This window comes from Phaenicophaeus curvirostris, chromosome 4 (genome assembly GCF_032191515.1).
Source record: "Phaenicophaeus curvirostris isolate KB17595 chromosome 4, BPBGC_Pcur_1.0, whole genome shotgun sequence".
Lineage (NCBI taxonomy): Eukaryota > Metazoa > Chordata > Aves > Cuculiformes > Cuculidae > Phaenicophaeus > Phaenicophaeus curvirostris.
This window is the reverse complement of record NC_091395.1, coordinates 54,593,695-54,599,881: the sequence shown is the minus strand read 5'-3', so window position 1 is coordinate 54,599,881 and position 6,187 is coordinate 54,593,695.

Below are 6,187 nucleotides of genomic sequence, written 5' to 3'. Positions count from 1 at the left end.
GTTATTTGGAGCTCACTAGTTGACTTTAATGCAAGGATTTTCCGCATTTTCAGTACTTGTTTTGGATATCACTGTAGTTCTAACAGCCCCTTGGGTAAAGAGACCTTTTTGCCAGAATTACTTCTGTTATTTCATGGACAATGACTAGTTGCCAGATCATGCACAGGTCAAATTTAGCACATTATTCATAAAGAAACAAACTTGCCGTTCCATGCTGAGTAAACAGCAGCTACCTTGTTAGCTAAGATGGTAAAGGAAGAACACTGGATGCCTGCTTTTACCTTACAGGCTTTAGAGTTACCATCGAAACTCTAAAGGAAGGGAGTAGTCCCTGCGTTCTGTGGGTGTCATATCAGTTTTTCGTGGCTGTGCAGTATCTGAATCACTGATCTGGAGGTCCATCTGTGTGGCATAGAAAATTAAAATAATAAGAAGGGTACTGAGGAAATGGAATATACTGTTAATCAAACCTTAGTCCTTTAGAACAGAAAGCTAAAAAGATAGGTTATTAGTTTGTGCACAAAGTGTTGTTCACACCTTTCACTTTTCTGTTTGCATTTCTGTTATACTAAACCAAATATGACAGGTTTTTTTCTTTTATGGATACATGGTTTTTTGGTGCCTTGAGTAATACAATCCATACTCCAAAACAGGACTTTAGGGACTACTGAATGTAGCAATAACTGTAAAGGGAATCTCAATCTTGACTTCAGTGCAATCAGCTTTGTCATGTTGCCTGAAATTTATGCACGTATTAACTTTGACTGTCCTTTCCTTCTGAAAATAAAAGATATGAAAAAATTAAAGGCTTAAAATAAATACATAGTAGTTCAGACTTTTTTCATGCATGTTAGATATGATAAAGTAGTGCATTTGGCAAGCCGTAAATCTGAACTGAATCTCAAAAGAAAAGTAGGACTTCTTAAGGCACCAAGATAGGTTGATCACCACTCCCCTTCCACTTGACCTTGTGGCAGGAAAGTCTATTAACCCGTTCCTTTTCTGATCAAAGCAACTTTACGTTCATGAAATCCAAAGGCTACATTACCCATTTTTTTAAATACTGGGATTTGTCATCTTATTTTTGTCCATGAAAGTATTTTGAGACTTCCAAATCAAACTCATGCCTTATTATCTAGAACTGAGATGGGGAGGGGTTTCAAGACCATCCTTAAGGGAGTGGGGGGAACATGAAGACAACAATCTATTATTAAAGAATTAAATTGACAACTTTTGCTTTTAACATAGTCCAAATCTGAGGGAGTTTTTACAAAGGCATTTAGTGGTAGGACTAGGGGCAATGGGTATAAACTGGAGAGGGGCAGATTTAGACTAAACGTAAAGAGGAATTTCTTCACCATGAGGGTGGTGAGGCGCTGGCACAGTTTGCCAATGAAGCTGTGGCTGCCCCATCCCTGGAGGTGTTCAAGGCCAGGTTGGATGGGCCCTTGGGCAGCCTGATGTGGTGGAACGTGCCCCTGCCCATGGCAGGGGAGTTGGAGCTGGATGATCTTTAACTTCCCTTCCAACCCAAACTATTCCATGATTCTATGAAGTACCTCTCAATAGCAGATTTTCCCTTGTGTCATTTGCTCTGCTTCTTCAGTATCTGTGATGCTGGATCCCTAGATGCCCAAGACCTGGAATAATACATACAGGTTTGTGAGACCAGAGTAGGAAATGATGCAGACACATCGCACAAAACAGCATGCATCCGGGTCTCTGAGGTTTCTGTGACAAGTTTCAATGTGGCAAGAGCTGAGAAATTGAGCAGGAAACTTACCCACTGCTCCCAAACCCTTCTATTGCAAAGGTTCCTCTTTTCTTCTTTCCTTGCCCCTCAGCACATGAGGTTCTGTTTTTTTCATTTATGAAGAGGCAGAGGAGATGCAAATAGAAAAAAACGTAAAAGGGTAGATTAAATTGAGATAGCAGGTTGAGATTGTGTATTCATCGACTCAAGTAGGAGAACAAAGCTGAAAGGAAATAGATCTCTCGTCCTCTGTCTTTTTCATATTGATTAAAAGGAAACAGCAGGAGGATGAGAAGCAGAAAGGAAGGTTGGGGCATCTGGTTTTTCTAACTTGTCCTTAATTTGTTCCCTCTGCCATTCCTGGTAAGACCTTTTCTATGTGGAACATGCTTCCTCAAGGGAGCACTGCCTTTTGAGTGTGTGTGATAATGCTTGATGTAGGGTCTGATGTTGGGCTGCACCATCAGTTCTGGCAGAATAAGTAGAAAGATGAAGCTTGCGGGGGAAATGGCATCTGGTCTGGTAACTGTAAATTATGACTTGCATACGTATACAACCATAGCTACATACCTTTATAAATGCAAAACTTTAAAGCTTTATTATCCTCCCAGCAGTTCTCTATCACTCTTATTTCCAGTACAACTTGAAAACTGGACCAGTTGTGCATCTGGGTACAGGGAAGAAACCTCTTGAGAAGCTCAAGAAATTTCTCAGCATCAGGATGGGAGGAATGTGTATGTCGTTCACATTCAGCTATGACTTGTTTCAGCCTGCATACAGATGTGATTGGTGCTTCAGGGAGTTGCACTGTTTATCTGGTGGCATTGAACTTTTTGACTTCTGAGTCATCTAGTGCTACCTGGTACCGGTCTGTCACTACCAGCCTGGCACATGCACTTCTCAGGCACATGCCTGTCTCTAGCCGCAGGTCAGATTGGAAGGAGAAGGGGGAGACATGCACTCAGTCACCAGAACAGAGTAAAGGCCCTTACTTCAAGGTACCAGCTACCTCGAAGTGGAAGGGTGAATGTTGAGCTCATACCCAAATTTTGCTCTTGCTGGAGTTGAACAAGCAGCTTGTGATTTAATCATAAGCCAACCTTGCAAAACATGGTTTCCTGCACAGCATCACAGCCTGAGCTTCAAAGCAAATGGCTTTTCATAAGCTTCCAACCCAGCAACTAGTCACTGCCTGGTTAGATGATGTTGGGTCGGTGCTTCCAAGTCTGACTTGTTTGTGATATCCAGCCTGTTACAAGGAGTAACAGTTTTAAACTGAAAGAGGATAAATTTAGATTGCATGCAAAGAAGACATTTTTTTTGAGGATGGTGAGACACTGGACCAAGTTGCCCAGAGAAGTTGTGGATGCCTCATCCCTGGAAGTGTTAAAGGTCAGGTTGTATGGGGCTTTGAGTAACCTGATCTAGTTGATGGTGTCCCTGCCTATGGCAGAGGGGTTAGAGCTGGATGATTTTTAAGGTCTCTTCCAACCCAAAGCATTCTATGATTCTTATTTTCAATCATAAGTGGGATTGTAAGTGCATTTTGCTTGTTACAGAATGTGGTAAAGGACGCTTTGCTGAATTCATGGTGAAGGTCTGAAAACAGTGAGGTTAGAGGTCCTGAATGATTTGTTTTCTGTATTTATCTGAACATCTCCCCAGACAAGAGAGTCATGATTATTTTACATCTGCCTCTATGTGCCAAGCCTGGATCTGGATTTTGCTAATGTCTCCACTTTCTAGGAAAGCTATCTGAACAGCTGAACAGCTATCTGTCAAGGAGCCTTACTCTTGAGGGATGCTAAGGAGAACTAGATGGCCCGGTCTGCCCTTTAGGCTTCTATGACAGGCTGGGTTTCTGCTGGATTGTTGCTGTTATTTGTGGATTATCTACATGCATTACTTACTACTTCTGTCCTGCCTAGAGATCTCCTAAGGATGTCATCTCCTCTAGGAGCCGGCAGGCCGTGGTGGTGCTGGTGTAGATGGGTGACTGCCTGTCTGTTTCTGCTAACACGCTGATACTAGAGCCATGATGATATTGCTGCCCCTGTTGTTGCTGTCTTCACCATTCTCTTTGTCTAGACCTTTGGAGGGAACCTCCTCATCCCTCTGATCTTCCACATAAATGATGCCCTAAACCGGTTCCCTCTGATACAGCAAGGCTGTGATTTATTGTCATCAGGCTGAGAACCACTTTTATTAGTTTATACAGAAGGTCCTACACAGCAGCTGAAGATGGCATAAGGCAAGACAGGAGGGACTTCATAGCCATCCCACAGAGGCCCACAAGAGACTGCATGCTTGTCCTGGCTGCAGCGGGACAGAGCTGAATTTCTTCAGCTTCTCATACAGGTCTGTCATAGAGAAGGCGAGGAGTGCACAAAAAGCTGGGAGGGAGCACAGCCAGGACAGCTGACCCGGGCTGGCAAAGTGGGATGCAACACCATGTGATGTCGTGCTCAGTACATAAAGTGGAGGAATTCCTGAAGGGTATTCCTGAGGGGTGGGGGCATTGCTGCTTGGGAATGGGCTGGGCATCAGTTTCCAGGTGGTAAGCAATTGCACTGTGCGTTACTCACTTCGTACATTCTTTTACTATTATTACTGTTATTATATTTCTCTTCCTTTGCTGTTCTATTAAACTTACTTTCTTTCAAGCCATGAATTTTATCTTTCTGTTTCCAAGTCTCCTTCCCATCCCACTGGAAGTGGGAAGGAGTGAGCGAGCAGCTGCATGATATTTAGTTGCCAGCTGTGGCTAAACTATGACAGTGCTGTACACTGAGTGGCTGCACTTGGACAACTCTGCAGGTGTCTTAGAAGTCTGACAGCAGGGCCAGCAATGAGCTGACATATACTGAGACATCCTTAAGATGGCTTTAGGGCATCCTCAGAAGCAGTTAAGATACAGTCAAGATGATGATCCAGTCTGTATCATTCGGTCTTCCCAGGGACAAGGAATTTACTTGCTCCATTCTTTGCTCTGTTCCAAACTGAAGTTCACAGCTTCGGGTGAGGAAGATAAAAAAAACCCAAACAGTAGTTTATCAGGCTGATCAAACAGTTACAACAAACTTAAGAACTACAAGATGAAACTTGTTGCTAGAGTATTTACTAACCTTGTCTTGCATCAGAGAAAGAGGATCTAGAACTGAAATAAAGAACTGAAACAAAGGCAGTCAGAGTATACCAGAGAGAAGTTGGTGGTGTAAGTTGGAATGGCTGTCAAGCTGCAGCTTCTTCACAGCTGGTCAAATTCCTCCATCAAAGTGTTGTGTAAGATAATGAAGCCAATTGAGAGATTATTAGTCCTGGGACAGATATGAAAAAAACAGACCAATGCAATTTGTGAATAACCAGCTGTGAACTTGGAGCAGAGGCACTGATATTTTACCCAGAAATGGAAATCACCATGCCTAGAATAAAGAGTGGTTGCAGTCTGGGCTGAACTCGAGTGGAAGGGAAGCCCTGGCTACTCCTAAAGACGCATCCTGAAGTTACCAAAACTGTAAAATTACACTGTTTTTTTAACAGATTAATCATAGAATCATTAAGGTTGAAAAGACCTTTAAGATCATCAAGTCCAACTGTCAGCCCACCACTATGCCTACTAAACCGTGTGCCGAAGCACCACATCTACATGCCTTTTAAATACTTCCAGAGATGGGGACTTCACCAGTTCCCTGGGCATCAAGTTCCAATGCTTCATCACTTTTCAGTGAAGAATTTTTTCCTAACACACAGTCTAAATGTACGCTTGTTCAACTTGAGGCCATTTCCTCTCATCCTATAGCTTGTTACTTGGTAGAAGAGACCAATACTCACCTCACCACAACCTCCTTTCAGGTAGTTGTAAAGAGCAATTAATTAATACATGTAATTCCAATGAAAGTTGTAAACGTTTGATACTATAGGGAATCACACCTATGGGACTAGGGGGAAATACCTCTAGACTGAGAAGAAATTAGCACAGTACTAAAAGCTGTCAAAAAAACCATAACAGAGTCATGCTTCACGAGCGGACTGATGGACTTGTAGGTTAGTAGTTAGTTTACAAATCACAACTTAATTCACCCCTGAATTTTATTTTCTTCACTAAAGTACTTCTTCAAACAGTTTGGCTGGAAGTAAATACATTTCACCTTCCTCACAGGCTGTGAACCTAGTTCACAGCATATTAAGAAAAACACAAATATTGTACTTGATTTGTGGAAGGATTTATTTGAGACTTTCTCTGTGTAACAACAAATCATGCAAGTATAACTGGAATTTTCTGTAAAAGAATATGTAATACATATATAAGCAATTATTTTCATGTCATACAAGTATCTGCTTAAATCTGTAACTAATTCACCTATAAAGTTTCTGTAAATGAAGTTTCCTGCTCGCTATTGCTTTTCAAAGATGCAGTGTTTGTGGCTTTTATTT